The sequence below is a fragment of the Scyliorhinus torazame genome, chromosome 9 (genome assembly GCF_047496885.1).
Source record: "Scyliorhinus torazame isolate Kashiwa2021f chromosome 9, sScyTor2.1, whole genome shotgun sequence".
Classification (NCBI taxonomy): domain Eukaryota; kingdom Metazoa; phylum Chordata; class Chondrichthyes; order Carcharhiniformes; family Scyliorhinidae; genus Scyliorhinus; species Scyliorhinus torazame.
In genome coordinates, this window is record NC_092715.1 from 103,995,272 (window position 1) to 104,018,786 (window position 23,515).

Here is a 23,515-nt window from a genome sequence, read left to right on the forward strand (position 1 = left end):
ACCATAGGCTTGCCCCAGGGAAGTTGGACGGAGGGTTCCAGAGCTGGCACCGGGCAGGAATTAGGAGAGTGGGAGACTTATCTATAGATGGGACGTTTGCGAGCTTGGGAGCGCTAGAGGAAAAGTATGAGCTGCCCCTGGGGAATATCTTTAGGTATATGCAGGTGAGAGCGTTCACGAGACAACAGATGAGTGAATTTCCGCTGCTCCCGACACAAGGGATCCAGGACAGGGTGCTTTCGGGGGTGTGGGTAGGGGAGGGCAAAGTGTCCGAAATATACCGGGAGATGAGAGAAGAGGGGGAGGAGCTGGTAGAAGAACTGAAGGGAAAATGGGAAGAACAGCTCGGGGAAGAGATTGAGGAGGGTTTGTGGGCTGATGCCCTAAGTAAGGTAAATTCCTCTTCCTCGTGTGCCAGGCTTAGCCTGGTCCAATTTAAGGTGCTACATAGAGCACACATAACGGGAGCGAGGTTGAGCAGGTTCTTCGGAGTGGAGGACAAATGCGGGAGGTGCGGGGGAAGCCCGGCGAACCACACACACATGTTCTGGTCGTGTCCGGCACTGGAGGGGAGTGGCGGGAGTGATCTCGAAGGTGGTGAAGGTCCGGGTCAAGCCAAGCTGGGGGTTAGCTATATTTGGGGTAGCGGATGAGCCGGGAGTGCAGGAGGCGAAAGAGGCCGATATTGTGGCCTTTGCGTCCCTAGTAGCCCGGCAGGATTTTACTCATGTGGAAGGAAGCGAAACCCCCCGGCGTGGAGGCCTGGATAAACGATATGGCGGGGTTCATAAAACTGGAGCGGATGAAGTTTGCGCTGAGAGGATCGGCTCAAGGGTTCACCAGGCGGTGGCAACCGTTCCTCGACTATCTAGCGGAACGTTAGGGGGAAAATGGATAGCCAGCAGCAGCAGCCCGGGGGGGGGGGGGGGATAAATTGTTTGTGTTCTAGAAGGGGAAGGGGGGGGGGATAAATTGTTTGTGTTCTAGATGGGGGGGGGAGGAAGGGGGGGGATAAATTGTTTGTGTTCTAGATGGGGTGAGGGGGCGGGGGGAAGCATTATTTCATGTTATTTGGTTAGTTTACTATATTATTTAAACAATGTTATATATCAGTTATCATGTTACCGTTTTTGTTGATTTGTAAGGGAGAAAATTGTGTTTGAAAACTTTAATAAAATATATATTTTTTTAAAAAAAACTTGAATTCCCAATTATTTTTTCCAATTAAGGGGCAATTTAGGGTGGTCAATCCACCTATCCTGCACATCTTTTGGGTTGTGGGGGTGAGTTCCACGGAGACACGGGGAGATTGTGCAAACTCCACACGGACAGTGACCCGGGGCCGGGATTGAACCCGGGTCCTCGGCGCCGTGAGGCAGCAGTACAAACCACTGCACCACCCTGCCGCCCTATTTTTGTTGCATATGAATTTCAAAATTTGAATGACACCAAACTGGAAAGAATGGCAAATAGTGAGGATGATATGAATTGCCTACAACATGGTATAGATCACCTAGTAGAATGGACAGACAGGAATTTAATCCCAAGAAGTGTGAGGTGATGTATTTTAGGAGGATAGGGAATAGAGACTTATTGGCATCGTTTTAAGTGTGTGCAGGAACAGAGGGTCCTAGAGTACATGTAAATGCGTCTGAGAACGTGCCAGGACATATTGATAGAGTGGCTAATAAAACATATGGAATCTTGTGTTTGGTAAATGGCGACATTGAGTACAAAAACAGGGAAGTTATGCTTAACCTGCATAAAACTCTGGTAAGGCTGCAAGTATTGCATCCAGATCTAGTCACCACACTTCAGGAAGGATGTGAGGACTCTCGAGAGGGTGCAGAAGAGATTTACCAGAACAGTTCCAGGATTGAGCGACTTAAATTATAGGTTCGTTTGGAAAGGCTAGGATTGTTCTCCTTGGACCAGAGGAGACTGAGGGGAGATTTGATAGAGGTGTACAATATAATGACGAGTTTGAATAAGATAGCCAAGAAAAGATTGTTCCCATTAGCTGATTATGCAAGAAGTAGGAGGCACAGATTAAGATTTTGGACAAGTGGTGGAGAGAGAACATGAGACAAACCTTTTTATGCAGTGAGTGATAATGATCTGAAACTCGCTGCCCACGATTGTGGTGGAAGTGGAGGCAATGATTTCGAAAGAAAATTGGATGCCAGCTACAGGGACCAATTAGGGCAGCGGGACTGACTGGATTGCTCCAGGGGAGCTGATATAGATTTTATGGACTGAATGGCCTTCTTCTCTGCCGTAAGTGACTCTATGACTTGCTACAAAAGCTGTAAACCTGCAATAAACAGTAGTGCCGATCACTTGATTTACCCAATGAAAGAGTCCTGTTTTTGTGTGTGTGTTGTGGCCAAACCTGCTCCTTCTCACAGAAGCACCATTAAAGGATTAGATACAAATGATGTAATTTCTACCACCAGTGAGGCAATTTCCGCAGACACAATAGTATGTGAACAGAAGATCATTCTGATTTACGTTTCAAAATCAGGAACCTGCAATGTTAAATTTATTGAACTCTTTTACCTACATTGGATTTTACTTGTTCTAATTAGGGACATTTGAAGCGATCTGAAGATCAATCTAGTCAATCTGAAGACTAATACTGTGGGCTGGACCTTTCATCCTTCCTGCTGTTCTCTAGTGCAGCACAGTTGAAGTCTATTTATTCTTATTACATCATATTTTTAATGCAGCAAGTTAAGCTGTTAGGAGCTCTCCATTACTACCGACGCAATGAAACAGATGACTGGTTGATGCATGTTGTTCGAGCTCTTTTTGTGGCTATCCTCAATTAGACTTTAATGCATTGTGCTCAGTCAATTGAAAATACCGTTGTTAATGTGACAGGAGCTGTGATTTGGGGCTGGTTGAAAATTTTCTACCAGGTGTGCGAATGAAACCTCAGCACTGAATTGTGAAAAGCCTCCAGTTCTACATATTATTGGTTCCCTTATTTGAATCTTTTGCATATGTACAGGTACAAACACCTACACACATTATAAAGATAAAGGGCACAGAATTGACATCGATAGCATTTATCATTTGGACACTATGGGTACCGTTCAGCAACAAAAATGGCACCTGATATGCACAGTTCTGCTGTAAATCACACTGGATGCCATCGTGGTGTGCGAACTGAGTTTTTTAAAAACCATTCAATGCCGTGGATAACACTGGCAAGCCACTGGATCGGCATTGGTGGTCCATGATTGCCCTTGATAAGGTGGTGGTAAGTTAACTTCTTGACTCTGTCGTGTTGGGGACATTCAGATCTTATAACTTGAACGTTATGAAGGACTGATCAGCCCAAGCCTGAATGTTGTCCAACTGCATGTCGACATGGACTGCTTCAGTATCTGAGGAGTTGCAAATGGAACGGAACACTGAGTACATCAGCCAATAGCCCCACTTCCGACCTGATAATGGAGGGAAAGTCATTGATGAAGTAGCTGAATTTAGTTGTGCCTAGACCACTGACCTGAGGAACTCCTGCAGTGATGCCCGTGGGCTGAGATGACTGGCCTCCAACAACCACTATCTTCTTTTATGCTAGCTTTGATGTGGAGATGCTGGCGTTGGACTGGGGTGAGCACAGTAAGAAGTCTTACAACACCAGATTAAAGTCCAACAGGTTTGTTTCGATGTCACTAGCTTTCGGAGCGCTGCTCCTTCCTCAGGTGAATGAAGAGGTATGTTCCAGAAACACATATATAGACAGATTCAAAGATGCCAGACAATGCTTGGAATACGAGCATTAGCAGGTGATTAAATCTTTACAGATCCAGAGATGGGGTAACCCAAGGTTAAAGAGGTGTGAATTGTGTCAAGCCAGGACAGTTGGTAGGATTTCACAGGCCAGATGGTGGGAGATGAATGTAATGTGACGCTAATCCCAGGTCCCGGTTGAGGCCGCACTCATGTGTGCGGAACTTGGCTATAAGTTTCTGCTCGGCGATTCTGCGTTGTCGCACGTCCTGAAGGCCGCCTTGGAGAACGCTTACCCGGAGATCAGAGGCTGAATGCCCTTGACTGCTGAAGTGTTCCCCGACTGGAAGGGAACATTCCTGCCTGGTGATTGTCGCGCGATGTCCGTTCATTCGTTGTCGCATCGTCTGCATGGTCTCGCCAATGTACCACACTTCGGGACATCCTTTCCTGCAGCGTATGAGGTAGACAACGTTGGCCGAGTCGCACGAGTATGTACTGCGTGCCTGGTGGGTGGTGTTCTCACGTGTAATGGTGGTATCCATCGATGATCTGGCACGTCTTGCAGAGATTGCCATGGCAGGGTTGTGTGGTGTCGTGGTCACTGTTCTGAAGGCTGGGTAGTTTGCTGCAAACAATGGTTTGTTTGAGGTTGCGCGGTTGTTTGAAGGCAAGTAGTGGGGGTGTGGGGATGACCTTGGCAAGATGTTCATCTTCATCGATGATGTGTTGAAGGCTGTGAAGAAGATGTCGTAGTTTCTCCGCTCCGGGAAAGTACTGGACGACAAAGGGCGCGGTTGTTTGAAGGCAAGTAGGACAAAGGACGACCTGGACAAAGGACAAATATGGCGCTCGACTCATCGATCGACAGTTCCAATGCGCCACAGCAAAAAAACGCACCGACCTCCTCAGAAGACAAACATGGGACTCAACCGACAGAATACTCTTTGTCGTCCAGTACTTTCCCGGAGCGGAGAAACTACGACATCTTCTTCACAGCCTTCAACACGTCATCGATGAAGATGAACATCTTGCCACGGTCATCCCCACACACCCACTACTTGCCTTCAAACAACCGCGCAACATCAAACAAACCATTGTTTTCAGCAAACTACCCAGCCTTCAGAACAGTGACCACGACACTACACAACCCTGCCATGGCAATCTTTGCAAGACGTGCCAGATCATCGACATGGATACCACCATTACACGTGAGAACACCACCCACCAGGTACGCGGTACATACTCGTGCGACTCGGCCAACGTTGTCTACCTCATACGCTACAGGAAAGGATGTCCCGAAGCGAGGTACATTGGCGAGACCATGCAGACGCTGCGACAACGAATGAACGGACATCGCGCGATAATCACCAGGCAGGAATGTTCCCTTCCAGTCGGGGAACACTTCAGCAGTCAAGGGCATTCAGCCTCTGATCTCTGGGTAAGCGTTCTCCAAGGCGGCCTTCAGGACGCGCGACAACGCAGAATCGCCGAGCAGAAGCTTATAGCCAAGTTCCGCACACATGAGTGCGGCCTCAACCGGGACCTGGGATTAGCGTCGCATTACATTCATCCCCCACCATCTGGCCTGCGAAATCCTACCAACTGTCCTGGCTTGACACAATTCACACCTCTTTAACCTGGGGTTACCCCATCTCTGGATCTGTAAAGATTTAATCACCTGCTAATGCTCGTATTCCAAGCATTGTCTGGCATCTTTGAATCTGTCTATATATATGTTTCTGGAACATACCTCTTCATTCACCTGAGGAAGGAGCAGCTCTCCGAAAGCTAGTGACATCGAAACAAACCTGTTGGACTTTAACCTGGATTTGTAAGACTTTTTACTATTTTATTTGGAATTATACCTCTTCTGAAATAGATACTTTAAGTATGTATTTAATTTTGGGAGCTTACTACTACAGCTTCGCCCACTATGAATGGCAGATTCAAGAATAAAATTCATGTGAAGTATTGCATTGCTCTCCTCAGCAATGTTCTCAAAATGCTGTACTCTGCAAGTTTCATGTTGTACACCCAAATTTGCAGTGGCTCACAGGTATCGGGTGTGGGTGAAATATCTTAGAAACTGACTTTTGAGTGATCGATCGCAGGATGTAAGATTTCCTGAAAAAATAACCTGGAGCCGAGAAAGGGGCCGGCCATCCTGCTAGGAATCTTGGTTATAAATGTTCAGACTCATCTCCCACAGTCTAACACTGTTTTAATCTTGAGGTGAAAGTCTGATTGCAGCACAAACTTTGCCCATATAAACTGGCCACATAAGGGTTCTGGGAACTGGTTTGCAGAATAAGTTTTGTTTTATATATGCTTAGTTGCATTTTTCTCCATGTATTAGTTTTTGGCTCGGTGGTCCTTCATCTTTTTAGTCTCTGAAAAATTAGAGATGTGGTTAGATATCCCAATACTGGAAACATGGTGTACAATTTTCTATTAATTCAAAATCATTGTTTGCATGATAAGAGAATTGGAAGTATATATTAATTCAAATAACTGACTTTGAATTATGATGTTTAGTTTTTAATTGGGCTGATCAACAGCTTTTGAGGAGTCAACAAATGGCAGGCATTTTGACCATTCCTTCTCAGCAGCACTGTAGGTGCTTTTTATTCTTTCATTGGATGATGGCGTGCTAGCAAGTTCAGCATTTGTACCTGCACCAGCCAGATGGACTGCTGTGGTTCAAGAAGGTGGTTAACCACCACCTCAAGGGCAATTGGGGATTGACAACAAATACAGGCCTTGCCAGTGTCGCTCACATACCATGAAATAATTCTTAAATAATTTGATGGGATGCTTCTTAACCAATGGCAAAGTCCGACTGTAATTTCATGTGCCGGTTGGACTGAAATCTTAGTGACAACACAATTATTGGTCCCTGCAGGAGACAATGTTCCCTGCTACTAAGCATTGCAAATAGATTTTAGGCAGTTCTGCATCTGAAATAAAAACTGTAGAGACTCAACAAGTTGGTTGTGCTTATTTGGGGAAGTTGAGCTTCTGTATAATTCCCTATGGAAGGCTTGAGAATAATAGAATACCAATTCAGAGATTAGTTTATTCTCACTGGAGTTTCCAAATGAGATTGTTTCTTTTCAATATCTTTTTCAGAGAAATTACAGTGCAGAAGGAGGCCATTCGGCCCATCGAGTCTGCACCGGCTCTTGGACAGAGCACCCTACCAAGGTCCACACCTCCATCCTATCCACATAACACAGTAACCCCACCCAACACTAAGGGAAATTTTGGACACTAAGGGCAATTTAGCATGGCCAGTCCATCTACCCTGCACATCTTTGGACTGCGGGAGGAAACCAGAGTACCCGGAGGAAACCCACGCAGACACTGGGAGAATGTGCAGACTCCACATAGACAGTGACCCAAGCCGGGAATCGAACCTGGGACCGTGGAGCTGTGAAGCAATTGTGCTATCCACAATGCTACCGTGCTGCCCCCACAATGCTACCATGCTGCATAGAATCATAAGAGTGGTCACAGCACAGATAGAGACCATGGCTGGGATTCTCCGAGCCCACCCCGGGTCGGAGAATCGGCAGGGGTGCGGGAAATTCCTGCCATGCCGCTCCGACGCTGGGCTGCCGATTCTCCGGCGACCGGAGAATCGCCGCCAATCGCGGTCGCCGCGGCGCCGGTCGGGGGCTGCTGAAATAGGCTTCTGCGGTGATTCTCCGCGGCCGAACGCCCGCCGGCTAGGTTTAGATCTGGTAACACCCGGCGGGAGCTCGGACTCGTGGCCGCAGTGGCGGTCCTGGTGGGAGGTGGGGGGAATCTGACTCCTGTGGGGTCCTCAGCGGTGGCCAGGCCCGCGACCGGGAACCACCGATCAGCGGGCCATCGCGATATGGGGGGAACCTACTTACTCCGCGCTGGCCCGCTGTGTGGCTCCGCCATGTCGGCGGCGCCCGTGCTGAAGTGGGACGCCGCGCGCATGCGCATGCATGGCTGCCCGGCTTGGAAAGCAGGGCCCCGCCGGCAGTCAGAGCTGCGGGACGCACACCGGGGCCCTGTTCTAATATTCAATCCTGAAAAAATAACACACTTGAAATGAGCAACAGATTAGTCAGTATCTGAAAAAGAAAGAAGGGATAACATTTCAGCTGGGAACCTTCATCAGAATTACAGAATTCCATAGACAGAGCATGTGCCTGTTGGATAGGTACATGGATTACGGGATAATTATATAGTGTAGATTTATTTGTTCTTAAGGGCAGCACGGTAGCATTGTGGATAGCACAATTGCTTCACAGATCCATGGTCCCAGGTTCGATTTCGGCTTGGGTCATTGTCTGTGCGGAGTCTGCACGTCCTCCCCGTGTCTGCGTGGGTTTCCTCCGGGTGCTCCGGTTTCCTCCCACAGTCCAAAGATGTGCGGGTTAGGTGAATTGGCCAATGATAAATTGCCCTTAATGTCCAAATTGCCCTTGGTGTTGGGTGGAGGTGTTGAGTTTGGGTAGGGTGCTCTTTCCAAGAGCTGGTGCAGACTCAGGGGGCCGAATGGCCTCCTTCTGCACTGTAGATTCAATGATAATCTATGATTAATCTAGGACAAAGGTTCGGCACAACATCGTGGGCCGAAGGGCCTGTTCTGTGCTGTATTTTCTATGTTCTATGTTCTATGTGCATCGAACATCCAGCTCCACCTGTTGTATTTGAAAGTCACTGGCCAAAGCTCCAATAAATTCACTCCGATGTGTTGAATCGAGGAAAAAGTCCGGAGTGATTCTCGCCCGTTTTTCGGCGGGCGTGGGGACTTAGTCCCCAAAAGGGAGAATCCCGGCCCATATTTGTGCTGTCTGTCTGTAAGAGCAACTTAGCCCGTCCCACAAACCTGCCGTTCACCTGTAGCTCTGGCAATCTTTTTCTCTTTAGATAGTTATCCAACTCTCTTTGGAAAACTATGATTGAATCTGCCTCCCCCACACATCTGGTTTTCCACCTGTCCTCATTATTCATGGTTGGCTGAGAGCTCAGACCAATGAGCATGAGCTCAGCATGAATTCTGTTTGACAATTGACGTTGATGTTACTTGCTTGACAGCTTTAAGTGATTATAATAAGCTGTTGTGTCTGTGAGCTCTTTTTGCCAATGTCTCTCTGTGTTTGGATAAGATTGAGAGGTGAAGTGTTTGAAGTCTCTATTACTGTACTTTAATGATTTGTCTGACACTTAAGGTTTAGTAACAGCAATTATTTTTTTCAAAGGACACTTTATTTTTTCTCTCAGAATAACACATGTCATTGTTATATGGCTCATTCTTTATGCACATAGTGCACACTGGGATGCAAGGGGCATAAATTGGCATGGAGAGTGAGGAGCCCTGTGGAGTAGTTGGCGGGCATGAGTTGGCATGGAGTTGCCATGGAAGGTATGAGGGGCCATAGGGATTGGGTGCAGCATGAGAGGGTGTGAGGGTTAAGGGCTAGAAGGTCACTGCTATTATTAAGGAGAGGCAGTGGCATAGTGGTATTATCGTGGGACTAGTAATCCAGGGACCCAGGGTAATGCTCTGGGAACCCGGGTTCGAATCCCGCCATGGCAGATGGTGAAATTTAAATTCAATAAAAATCTGGAATTAAAAGTCTCATTGTCGATTATCTGGTTCACTAATGTCCTTTAGAGGAGGAAATCTGTTGTCCTTACCTGGTCTGGCCTACATGTGACTCCAGACCCACAGCAATGTGGTTGACTCTTAAATGCCCTCAGGGATGTGCAATAAATGCTGGCTCAGCCATCGATGCCCATATCCCATGGCCTTCTAACCAACCTATCCCCAGTACTCACCTGCGCCTTGGCTGCCTAGGATCTGTTCTCAGGATGGCAGGTCTGATTCTATCCAGGCACCCTCCACCCTGCACCTGCCTCTCTTTGGTCTTTTACCAATATGTATCACTTCACAGTTCCCTGCATCAAACTTCACCTGACACATATCCGCTCATTCCATCAGCTGGTCTATGTCATCTTGAAATCTATCGCTAATTTTTGTGAACTTCCTCAAAGTTCACAATATTTCTAACTTTTGTGTCCCACACAGTCAAGGCCGGGTCATTAATATGCACGAGGAGAAGCAGTGATCCCTGGGGAACTCCAGTCTGAAAAACAACTATTTCTTACTACTCTCTTTGTCCTGTCACTCAGCCGATTTTGTATCTATGCTACCATTGTCCCTTTTATTCCGTAAGCTTCAACCTTCCTGACAAGCCTGATCTGCCACTTTGTCATAAATCCTTTGGAAGTCCATGTACACCTTATCAACCTCATTACTCTCCTTAACCCCGCTCTGTTACTTCACAAAAAAAGCCCAATCAAGCTGGTTAAACCCTTAAAAATCTGCTGGCTTTCCATAATTAACCTACCCTTGGCAATATGATTTGTCAAGTTTTCATTATCTTTAACCATGTTCAAGTGGAACTCTTATTGTGTTTGCATTTAGTTTAAGGAAGTTAAGTGCAAAGTTTTAATAACAGGTGGTTTAGGGTTTTCAAAGTATACATGAGGAAAGGAAGGAGTGAAGAGATTGGATATGTTCTAGAATCAATATGGACCACATCTTGGGTCAATCTCCATCCTGTTAGCATAGCAATAGCTGTGGAAAAAGCAATGGTTAATAAAAGCCAGACAAAGATTTGCCATATAATTTAGTTTGGTGAGTGTTCCAGAGAGTGTGTAAAACCAATGTATGGAATGCCCCCTCAAATGTTCTTCTATGGATACTTGCATAATGCAGCTTTACATAAGGAAGTGTGCACTACAGATCTTTCAATGGTCATGCTGATTTATTTATTTTGCTCTTTCAGATCCCACCTCCAGCACCTCATGGCATCATGCTCCTTCATTTTGGTTGAGGGGGAAAGCAGGTGAAATGCACTTGGACCTTTGCTGCTGCATGTTATTGACATGCATTGTAGCTTTCTTTTTGAAAAACTGTATTTATCATATTGGGAGAAGCAACTGCCATCTTGATGCTACAGCCTAAACTTTGTGCATAAGCTACAGAAAGGGGGTCCACCTTGAAAGGCCGATCAAAGGCCCCCTCCCCCATCAACCTCGCCAGCATCCTCGCCACATACACAGCTACCTCTACACTTTCAATGCCTTGAGATAACCCAACAATCCTCACATTTTGCCTCCTGGAGCGATTTTCCAGGACCTTCTCCCTCCTCCCTCAGCCTCTCCTGATTTTCCCGCATCACTCCCAACTCCTCCACCAACGAGACAATCTGCTCCTCATGCTCACACACCACCTCCTCCACTTTCTGAATCACCCAGCCCTTGGACACCAGCCTCTGCTCCTCTTGCTCGATCTCAGATCTCAGCGGCTCCGCCATCTTGGTCATGTCCTCCAGGGCCTCTTTCCTCTACTGCTGGAACTTGTTATTCAAGAACTCCACCAGCTGTTCCATCTATCACTGGGGGTGCCCCTTGTCCTCCACCAACATTCCCTGTGGCGCATCACGAAAACTCTCCTGCTCCAACTGCACTTTCTTTCTCGTGACGTTCCTCATCCGCTGATCCATGCACCAGCCACACCGGAGGAGCGTTACCATCCCCACACACTCCTGCACCGTTTATCCTCAAATATCACACCCTTCAGATGGGAAAAAACTGAAAAAATCCATCTTGAGCGATCGCTACCAAATGTGCGACCACTCACTCCATGGCCGTCACTTGAAGTCAGCATTTTGTGTTTTTATTCAGAGTTCCCGCTTCTGCAGTATTTTGTTTTTCTTTCTTGTTGAAATGAAATGAAAATCGCTTATTGTCACGAGTAGGCTTCAATGAAGTTACTGTGAAAAGCCCCTAGTCGCCACATTCCGGCGCCTGTTCAGGGAGGCTGGTACGGGAATCGAACCGTGCTGCTGGCCTGCCTTGGTCTGCTTTAAAAGCCAGCAATTTAGCCCAGTGTGCTAAACCAGCCTAATATTCTAATATTCAATCCTGAAAAAATAACACACTTGAAATGCGCAACAGACTAGTCAGTATCTGAAAAAGAAAGATGGGATAACATTTCAGCTGGGCACCTTCATCAGAATTTCAGAGACAGAGCATGTGCATCGAACATCCAGCTCCACCTGTTGTATTTGAAAGTCACTGGCCAAAGCTCCAATAAATTCACTCCGATGTGTTGAGTCTGATCCATTTCTGTTTTCCACAAGTCATAGGCAGCAAAATGAGAACTTTAACAAAGGCTTTGTTTAGATTTTCAAGTGGGTAAGTGCCAATTGGCTAAAGTTGAAATTCCAACTCGAACCATTCTTTTTCTGGTCTGGGAGATGCTCCATAACATCATTGCTGCTCTTTTAAGTCATGGAGCATTGGAACTTTGATGTGGGGAAGCCCAGTGCAAGTTTTTACACTGAACCTCTGGATAACTAACGTCAGTGGTGAACCAGGGGACAATCTTCCAGAAGATAAAGTTTAAAATAAAAACTTGTTCTTACATTCTGCTTCAAATCAAGATCATATTTATTAGTTGCTCGTAATTTTTCATACGACTTATTTTGTCAGTAGATATCCCTTGTATAAACATAAGCTCCACTCCTGCTGCCAGCACTTACAGTAATGCTTCTGACAGTATACAGTAGCCTTTGGTTTTTTAAAAAGAAGTTGAAATAAGTTGTTACACTATTTTGGAAATTGGACATGTTTTTAAAGTTACATTTTAAATTACTGTATTTAATGTACCAATTGTCAGATTGCTAATAATATCCAAAACAATTGGATATTTTGAAAAGGCCTTTTGCAAACCTTAAATGTTTTTCTTTGTTACTCATTTCAAACAGCTAAGGTTGTTCCAAAGTCAGATATTCATCTTGAAACCTAATCTTTAATGGGTTTGTTTTGACTGATTCATATTAACTCCCTGTGTACTGAATCAGTGAATGATGAAAATGGGACCTGAGGCGGGACCAGGGGACAGACACAAGGGTAATGCCTGAATACTTTAATAACTAGAAACCTGTCATATCATTCAGACTGAACCATATTCACATTTATTTTAAGAACACTTTTCCCCCCCTCTTGTTAATGACAGATGGGATGTGAAATTCCCAGGGAACACTATTCTTTTGTTTCATTCCTCTGTTAATTTTGGAATGGGGTCCAGAGAAACAGATGACATGAGCGTTGAACAACTACTTAAGCAGAGGCTGTTTGTCTAGTTAATCGATCCGTCTTGCAAACTGCATCTTCTATAGCTGGATTGCAGTGTGATCATTTCTTTTGGTCCTGATTTTTCTTTTTCAAATGGGGAGCATTTCAAAATAAGTTTGATAGTTCAGCATATTTCTGACTTTGAATCTACAATTACGTGTAGGTTAGGAAATATGGTTTGCTCAGTGTTTGTGACACCCTGTCATCTTGCTGGCTGACATAAAGTTTTTCTCATATCAGTCCGACCTTTGGAAAGAGAGGCGAGATCTCCAAATCTCCAAATATGCCATCTTCTTTCCCTTTTGTCAGCTGGGCTGAGTAGTAGCTGCCCAACCTCCAAGCCAGAAAGCTGTGATACAAAACCCACTCTAGAGACTTGAGCACAGAATCTGGTTTACTGCACTGAGGGAATGCTGCACTGTCAGAGGCGACCCCTCTCAAAGCACTATTTTGAAGAAGAGCAGAGGCGTTCTCCCTGGTGTCCTGGCCAATATTTATCACTCATCCAACACTTAAAACTGATTAAAAGCAAATTACTGCAGATGCTGGAATCTGAAACAAAGACAGAAAATGCTCGTCTGACAGCATCTGGGGAGAGAGAACAGAGCTAACATTTTCAGTCTGGATGTCACTTCGTCAAAGATGACAAAGAGTCACCCAAACTCAAAATGGCAGCTCCATTCTCGCTCCTCAAATGTTGCCAGACCTGCTGAGATTGTCCAGCATTTTCTGTTTTTATTGCGATTTGAAACAGATTGTCTAGGTCACTAATACATTGCTGTTGGTGGGAATTTGCTGTATTGGTTGATGCATTTCTTGCATTTTTGCAGTGGCTACATTTCATTGGCTGTCTCTTTAGGACATCCGAGGGTTGTGAAATGTGATATATAGATGCAATTCAATTTTACTCATAGGAAAGTGAAAAAATAGGGGCAAACTGGAAGGAGGGAAAATAAAAAACTTAGGTAGTGAAGGGATAAAATATTAAAATTAATTTTGTAATTCATTTGTGGCAGTATTTTTTTAAAAAAAGATTCTTTCCCTGGTCACACAACAAAATCTGGTGCAAAACATTAGCCCCACACAGTTCGAGATCTGAGATAGTTATGGATAATTTATCAACTAAAGAATAAACCGGTTGTAACAAGAGCAGTTCTAAGATGTATTAGAAAGACCTTTTGCTCAGACCGCTGAATATGTTATGAAGTGCAAATGGAATTCCTTAATAGTGGCCTTGGAAATAATGTTCATTTATGTACCCAGTGACCTTGATTTCCAATTTCAAAACATATTTAGTGTGTATATTAGAGGTACATAGATCATGAACACAACATAGGCACCCTCCCAAAGCTCCAAACACATATAGAAATGGACACTGAACCGACTGGCTGAATTTAATCTGCTAGCAATTTGCAGGATGGGGTGCCATAACGCATTTCAGCAGAGATGGCAATAGCTATTTCTACTCTGATTAATGGGATTAGTGCTCAAATGTGTTGAATTTCTGTTTCCTGTGTTGACTGAATTAATGAAAAATGTATTACCTGCATATAACAGAAGAATCTTTACTTAGTGCGGCCTTGCTCATGGACAATAAATCATTGCAAATAACCCCTCTGATGGAAATGTTGGTTTAAAACTCAATAGAGTAAATCTCATCGAAGTAGTACTTCCAGCAGTCATGTAACAAAGATTACTTGTTAGTCATGTGTTTTTTGGAACACAGGTGCAGTGGTTTGTGAAAAATGCTTTTTTTTTAAAAAGGCACCAGGCTATATCCTGTTTTAACAGTTGGGTGGTTTAATAGAGTCAGCCACTTCTATGATCTGCATAAGACGATGAGCTGCATTTTTGCTGAGTTGGGATGACTCAGGAGCCCTTTAAAAATGGTGGGTGGGTCCAAATTCCAGGATTCCTGACCCCATTCACAGGGTTTCCGATTTTCAGTATGCTTTTTAAGGTTGCAGACTGGTTTCGGTCGTGACCATGTACCCTGCACTCCCGATGTGTCTGGCTCCATTGGTATGTCCTAGTCCTCTGCAATTTTCACGGCGTTGGGCTAGCTTTCAATGAGTCGTGCTACACAGCACCTCAGAGGTGTCATGAAATATAGTCTGCATGAGGGAACCTTCTGAAATATAAGTGCAAAAGGTCTCCCTCATGCCCTCCATGCTAATAAATGGCACTTCCACGCCAATTTACCCATTGTACACTATTCGGGCAATGAATCCTACATTGAATGCTACAAAGGACGTGCAAAACAAAAGCTTTAAAAAAGTCATGTATTAATAATTTTCCATTTTCGTAAAACAAACCTCCTTTTTAGTACAGCCCAATAGAAGTTTAATCATCCAGACCCTCTAAAGTATTAATAACTGAAACTGCAAGCACTTGAAACCGCTTTATCTTGTGTAAATAAGCATTTTGAAATTGGCAGCATAGGTCAGAGAGCCAGAGCTATCAATCAAACAGTGTTCTTTCTGGTACTCGGGTGATTAGCTGAATAATGAATTTCTGGACTCTCGGCCAAATTTCATTATGTATTCTTGGCTTTCGCCCAGGCACGTCAAGCCTTTAAACATTTTCCCAAGATGGCTGGCCCGACAGCAGACCTCCCCCCCACCCCACACACGCACACACACACATGTGCACCCACAGACAATGAAAATGCTGTATTTGAAAGTGTGTGGGCAATTCCCGACTCCCATTACCCACCCTGAGGATGAAATTCCAGCCCTATGTGTTTGACTGGATTCTCTACCTGTGCACTGATTCACAGCTAGTAACTGCTGTCTCAGATGGGGCTGCTTGAATTACTGTTCATTTAATCACATGTCAAAAAAACATATCACAACATGAAATAAGTTTCTATGTGCATAGCATGTTCCCTTTCCTTCTGAATAGGTTGTGTTTAAATGGTGATGATGGGTGGCACAGTGCTTAGCACTGCTGCCTTGCAGCACCAGGCACCCCGGTTCAATTCCAGCCTTGGGTCACTGTGTGGAGTTTGTACATTCTCCCCGTGTCTGGGTGTGTTTCCTCCGGGCGCTCCGGTTTCCTCCCACAGTCCAAAGATGTGCGGGTTAGGTGATTGGCCATGATAAATTGCCCATGAGTGTCCAGGGATGTGCAGGTTCGGATGTGGGGTTGCAGGGATAGGGCGGGGTGGACTGGTGAGTGCAGACTCAAGGGGCGAATGGTCTCCTTTTGCACTATAGGAATTCTATGATTCTATGGCGATCATTGCCGATCATGACAACCTGTGATTCAACTCCAATTTAGTACAGCTGCTGGGATTATATATGACTGAAAAATTAGATATTTGTGTGGAATATTTTTCCACACACAGCACATTATGATGTCAGATTGACCCGAGGGCTGGCTGTTCCTAGATTTCCTTTGGGTTCTCTTTTCTTTGATGAGCTGGATACACAGAATCATAGAAAGAGACTATTGACCCTCTGCAAGGGTAACACAGCTACTCCCACTCCTTGCCTTTTTCCCTTCGCCATGCACATTTTTTTCTCTTCAGAAAGCCATGATTGAATCTGACTTCACCACACCCCCAGATAATGCATTCCAGATTCTATCCATCTGCTGTGTGAAAGAGGTTTTTCCTCATGTCACCATTGCTTCTTTTGCCAGTCACCTTAAACCTCTGATTCTCAAGCAGCACGGTGGCGCAGTGGGTTAGCCCTGTTGCCTTACGGCGCCGAGGTCCCAGGTTCGATCCCGGCTCTTTTTCCCCCACATTTTCCCCGTGTGTGCGTGGGTTTTGCCCCCACAACCCAAAAGATGTGCAGGCTGGGTGGATTGAACACGCTAAATTGCCCCTTAATTGGAAAAAATGAATTGGGTACTCTAAATTTAAAAAACAAACCTTGGTAACCATTTCTCCCTATGGACTGTGTCTCGACCCTGCATCATTTGTGAACATTTGTATTAAATCTCCTCTCAATCTTGCCTAAGGAGAATAACCCCAGCCTGTCCAAGTAACAGAAGTCTTTCATCCTCCGAATTGTTGTTAGAAATCTTTTCTGCACTCCTTCTAAAGCCATCAGATTTTTCCTCGTGTGCGGTGCCCAAAATTGGACAAAATACTCCAGTTGAGGACATACCAGTGGTTTTTAAAGGTTTACGGTAACATCCTTATTTTATTCCATGCCATTATTTATAAAGTCGATGATCCTTTATGCCTTATTAATTGCTTTCTCATCCTGTCCCAGCTTCAATGATTTGTCCAGATAAACCCCTCCGCTCCTCTGCTCACACTTCATTTTCTATTGTATCTCCTTGTTCCACTGACCACAATTTATCATTTCACAGTTCTGTGCATTAAAATTTCACCCGCTGTGCGTCCACCTATTCCACCAACCCGCCTGTATGTCCTCATGTGGTGTATTTTTAATTTTAATAATCTTTATTGTCACAAGTAGGCTTACATTAACACTGCAATGAAGTTACTGTGAAAAGCCCCTAGTCGCCACATTCCAGCGACTGTTCGGGTACACAGAGGGAGAATTCAGAATGTCCAATTCACCTTTTGGGACTTGTGGGAGGAAACTGGAGCACGCGGAGGAAACCCACACAGACACGGGGAGAATGTGCAGACTTCGCACAGACCGTGACCCAAGCCGAGAATCGAACCTGGAACCCTGACGCAGTGAAGCAACAGTGCTACCCACTGTGCTACCGTGCCGCCCATCATTAGCCTCTTAATCATTCACAATATTTCCAAGTTTTGTGCCTTCTGCAAATTTTGAACTTGTGTTGAATTCACCCAAGTCTGGATCATTCCTATAGATTGTCAGAAACAACGACTCCAATACTGTCTCCTGGGGTACTTCACTATGTACTTTCCACCAGTCCTTAAAACAACCATTGCCACTACTCTCTCCTACTCAGCCAACATCCTATCCATGCTGCCACTGTCCCTTTTATTCCATGGTCTTTACCTTTGCTGACAACCCTGTGGTGTGACGTTCTATCAAATGCCTTTTGAAAGTTCATGTAGAACATATCCACTTGATTATCATCATTAATCCTTTCTGTTACCTCAATGAAAAACTCAAAAAAACAATTCCATGCCCTTAAAATTCCTTGATGGCTTTCCATAATTAATCCATATTCTGTAAGTAACTGTTAATTTTGTGCCAGATTATCAGATGTTAAAAGCTTTTGCATCACCAAGGTTAAACTGACTGGCCAATTGTTTCTGGGTTTCTCCTGAAAGTGTGTAAGATTTGAAATTCTCCAATCCTCTGGTACCATACAGTCTCTATGTCAAAGGAGGATTGAAAGATTATAGCTGGTGTTTCTGAAATTTCCATCCTTATTTCCCTCAGCATTCATGGGATGATTTGATCCAACCCTGGTAATTTATAAAATTTAAGTATAGCCAGCCTTTTGGGTACCACCTCTTTACCAAATTTTAGCCCATCAAGTATTTCAACAACCTCCTCTTCCAGCAACTTCTTCCGTGGTAAAGACCGATGCAAAGCATTCATTTAGTACCTCAGCCATGCCCCCTGCCTCCATGTGTAAATTGTATTTTTGGTCCCTAATCAGCCCAATTCCTTTTACTATTTATAAGCCTAGAGAACACTTTTGGATTCTCATTTATGGTAGCCCTCTCCTACTCTCTGCTGATCTTGATTCCTTTTTCAACTCCTCTCTGTACATTTTACATTTAGTGTCTCTGGCTGGGGGGATCACATTTCCCGATTTTCCCCGCTCCTCGCCAGCGACGTCACGAGGTTCATGCCCACAATGGGCATGAACCTCATTTGAATAGATTTCCATGTATTTAAACATTATTACTGGGCCTCATGGCATATCCCCCCCCTCACTAAATATTCATACCACATCAAGTTGGCGAGGTTTACAACGGGTATCGAGGGGGATTGCTGCCGGGGCGGGTGTACATGCCCTAGCGCTGCCCAGCACAGATCGGCACTGCCAGGTTAGCACAGTGCCAAACAGTATCTACCAACCTGTGCCTGGGGCAGTACCAGGTTCAGGCACTGGCGGGGACCCCAATTGGGGAGGTGGGAGGTGCATTAATTGATGTGTGGTTCGGGGGAGGGAAGCAGACACTTACGATGGGGGGGGGGGGGGGGGGGGGGGCGGTGGGGGGGGGGGTGGAATGCCGGAAAGGATTGTTTGGGGGTTGGGAGAGGAAGGTCGAGGGTGGGAGGTGGGGGGATTGCTGGTGACTATTGTCAAAGGGTTGGAGGGGGAAGAGGAATGCCGATGAGAAAGGGAGGGAGGGGAGCACTACTGATGATTGTTGGGAGGTGGGGACCTCTAATCCCCAGTACCTCTGTGCCGGGGGTTGTTATGCTGTAGTTTTGATCGGGACGCCCTTTAAAGATGGCACTCCGATTCCTGTGGAGCCAGTTGACGGCAGTATCAGATACCGTCAGAATGATGGCTTAAACCATGCCCACTTTTTTCTTCTTAAGAGGCTCAATTTTTGGGGATAGAAAACGAGTCTGTGCAACTGGAGATTTACACGCCTGTTTTCAGTCTGAGCCTCACACTTCGCCAAATTCTGGTAAGATTTTGCCCGTTGAAAATGTCAGAATATAAAATGCTTTCCATTTTTTCTTTTTACTCTCTCTTAATCCACTCTTTCTTTCCCTCTCTTAATTTCTCTTTCTGTACCAGATTTGATATTGAATTCCCCACTACAATTCACCCATCCTGACTGTCCTTCCTCTGTTTGCTTATTAATCCTTTAATCTCATTTGATAGTTACTTGCTTATTTTGTTACTCACAAAGGTTCCCAATACCGTGTTGCAGCTCGCACTTCCAACAATTTGTGGGAATTTTTTATAAACCTGAATGTACACAAATCTGACCGGGCACACTGTGAGATACCCTGCTCCAACGTAATCTGGAACATTTGCATAGTGCATTTATGTCTTTTTAAAGATTAATTATTATTTATTTTTCTGAAGGATCATAGTTTGAAAGAAAAGATTGAAATTTCTCTTTCTGTACCAGATTTGATATTGAATTCCCCACTACAATTCACCCATCCTGACTGTCCTTCCTCTGTTTGCTTATTAATCCTTTAATCTCATTTGATAGTTACTTGCTTATTTTGTTACTCACAAAGGTTCCCAATACCGTGTTGCAGCTCGCACTTCCAACAATTTTGTGGGAATTTTTTATAAACCTGAATGTACACAAATCTGACCGGGCACACTGTGAGATACCCTGCTCCAACGTAATCTGGAACATTTGCATAGTGCATTTATGTCTTTTTAAAGATTAATTATTATTTATTTTTCTGAAGGATCATAGTTTGAAAGAAAAGATTGAAATTTCCAGAAGCACATTTGACACAGACTATTGAGATGCATCTATGTTGGCTGCTTTAGAAAGCAACATCAGAGGCCTTGAGCTAAAGAACTGCTTCCACACAGTTGGTGTTAGTTGTTCACGTTGTTGTGCATGGGCCTAGAGAGGACTAAATAGAGAATAGGAATTAAGAGAGTATCTTGATGTATAAACAAGAGGATGAAATGTGATAGAGGAATGATGCATCATAATCGAGGTTATTAAATGTTTAATTTCTGATTTAAGGCACTGATTATTGTATATTAGAATCACCACCTGTTTCATGTCATTCAGAATGATTTAAGATTGCTTCAAGATAATTAAAATCACATTTTAACGACCAATGTTGCTAATGGTAAAACAGTATTTAAACAATCCACGCCATCATTAGCTTCCAGGTTTTTTTCTAGTTGTTCACAGCAGCGAAAGTTCTTATTAATAAATACAGTTGCTTCTCATACTTATCAGTCCTGTTCATCAATTTTGCAGTTCTATTGAAAACCCTGAGACGTTGCCTTTTCAATGGAAATATAAACATGATACTGGTCCAACAACATTGCCTTTTGAAATGGAGAAGGATTGTCTGCAGACGTCACCTGTGTATCTACAAATGATGGAATTCTGAAAAGTAAGTCAACCATTTCCTTGTATTATCATTTTGGAGTACTCCTCCTTTCTAACAGCTGATTTCAGCTGTACCAATAGACTTTTGGAAACAGGCCACCCACCTGACTTATTTGGGAAGAGAGTCTGTCCTGGATACATGCCCTTGGTAACAGCAGAGTGTACATGAAGACCGAATGATTTCCAAACATTTGTAATTTCCTTTGACTTTAACATTCGTGCCACACGTGTCAGGCAATGAACATGTTGACCCTCTTGGCCTCTGTATTCTTGCAAGAGGCCAAACAGTTTACGCACCAAACAAGCACTCTACACTGTAAGCTATGATTCAACACAGTTTTATTGTATACTTCAATCAAATACACAATTCATGCAATTCTTATGTTTCACCAGTGATTACAATTGTCCCAAGACTCACAACTTGGACTCAGATAGATATTACCCGGCAGGAACTGGCCAGGTTCTCTCCACAGGGCTTCTTCTGTCACTGAGTTCCCAACTCGAGGGTTGCTTCTGCGATGTTCGTCCTAGGTTTCGTTGATGAATGCTCTGAGAGCTGGGTATTTATGCATACTGCACGTACAAGGCAAGGGTCGCATCCTTGTTTTCTATCGATAGTTTCGATCCGAGACCCAAATGGCCGAATGACCCCATATTAGTCATCTGTTCTGACGCTCGGCATATACTTGGACCTTGTGGTTTCTCCACCACGTGACATCTTAGGGTTTTTTACCAATGCCTGTGCTCTGTGGTTTTGACGTCTCGTTCAGAATGGGCCTTAATGACATTTGTGGTTATTAGATCTGTACTTTGGTTAGTATATCATATGTGTCACCGCACTTTATACACTACTCGACAGATTATGAAACTTGCTTCATGTGTGAAGTAAATTATCTTTTATTCATTTAGTTTGCAGATGTCTCTTATCAAAGATCAGTTTTCTTGCAGATACAGTTTTTTAAAGTTCGTTTTGTCCAAGCAAATACAGAGTACCAAGTTGAATTCAATACAAATTACAGCTCTTGATATATCTTCTAATTGAATACACGATACAGAAAAGTTGAAAATAAAACAAAATGGCTGTTCAAAGCGATAGTGCAGAAAAAATAGCTTCAGAAGTTTAAGGCAGATGATTCCGGAATGAATTGTTCAAACTGGCACGTACTTTTTAAAGATTATTGTTATCACTAATGTCTTTCCCCTTTCTGGCTGTGATTGGGTTAAATTTATTACACCGTTAATTCAATTCGATTAAGATATATGTCCATCAAATTTTAATATGAGGTGATTGAAAATACGTCTTTCTTAACCTTATCCGTTGTCATGAAAACAGTTTCTGGGAATATTGCCCAAAAACTTTTGACTTAGCCAAATGTGTCCTTGGTCTCGTCCAGCTTCCTTATCTTGATGTTTCTCATGAGATTCAGCATTTTTTACTCTCCTGTTTGAAATGTGGGTATTTTAACAAACTATTTCAAGAAGCCATTTTAATCTTGGGCCATTTATTCTTTTACACTTGCTATATACTAAAAAGGTAGAAATCTATCAGTGGTGTAGGTGACAGCCTGCGCAGCTGAGCCGTTTCCTGTACTTTTAGGCTGTTTCCAATCTGTTTTGCAAATCTTTCTGAACATGCAATTTCAGATGCTTTTAAGGTTGGCATTTTTACCCATCATGTTTTAAGGGAGTTATTTGGTCATTTTGTATGAACGGAGGCTTATGGCTACAACCCTCTACAAGAAATAATCTAACCATCGCCCCTTGATATTCAGTGGCATTGCCATCGATGAATCTCCCACTTTCAACATCCTTTGGGTTTCCATTGACCAGAAACTGAACTGGACTAACCATATAAACACTGTGGCTACAAGAGCAGGTCAAAAGCTAAGAATCTTGTGCCGAGTAACTCGCTGCCTGACTTCCCAGAGCCTGTCCACCATCTACAAGGCGTAAGGAGTGTGAAGGACTACTCTCCACTTGTCTGGATGTGTGCAGCTCCAACAACACTCAATAAGTTTACACCATTCAGGACAAAGCGACCCGCTTGATTGCTACCCCTTCCACAAACACTCAATCCTTCCAGTGGCAGTCGTGTGTACCAGCCTGAAGATGAACTGTAGAAATTCGCCAAGATTCCTTCCAAACCCACGGCCACTACCATCTAGAAGAACAAGGTCAGCAGATACCTGAGAACACCCTGACTTGGAAATACCTTGCTGTTCCTTCACTGGATCTAAATCCTGGAATTCCCTCTCTAACCCTGTCTTCATCAACGGGGCTGAGGTGGAGATGATTGACCGCTTCAAGTTCCTGGGTGTGCACATCACCAAATTCCTAGGTGTGCACATCACCAACAATTTGTCCTGATCGATGCTATGACCTCAGGAAATTAAGGATGTTCGGCATGTCCACATTAACTCTTACCAACCTTTACAGGTGCACCATAGAAAGCATCCTATCTGGCTGCATCACAGCCTGGTATGGCAACTGCTCGGCCCATGACCGGTAGAAACTACAGAGAGTCGTGAACACCGCCCCCAAAGAATCCAAGAATCAGTCTGGTGAAGCGTTGTTGCTCTCCCTCTATGGCAAGTATATCCTTCCTTTGGT

General features: G+C 44.2%; 1 protein-coding gene across 3 annotated transcripts in view; it reads left to right on the forward strand.

Moving 5' to 3' along the window:
• The window catches only part of rgmb (repulsive guidance molecule BMP co-receptor b), a 277,533-nt gene that overhangs the window by 115,697 nt on the left and 138,321 nt on the right, over positions 1-23,515 (forward strand). For all 3 annotated transcript variants that reach the window (XM_072516359.1, XM_072516358.1, XM_072516360.1), the window contains one exon: positions 20,771-20,909. The gene's annotated coding sequence lies outside the window, so the exon portion shown is untranslated. The remainder of the gene's footprint in view (positions 1-20,770; positions 20,910-23,515) is intronic.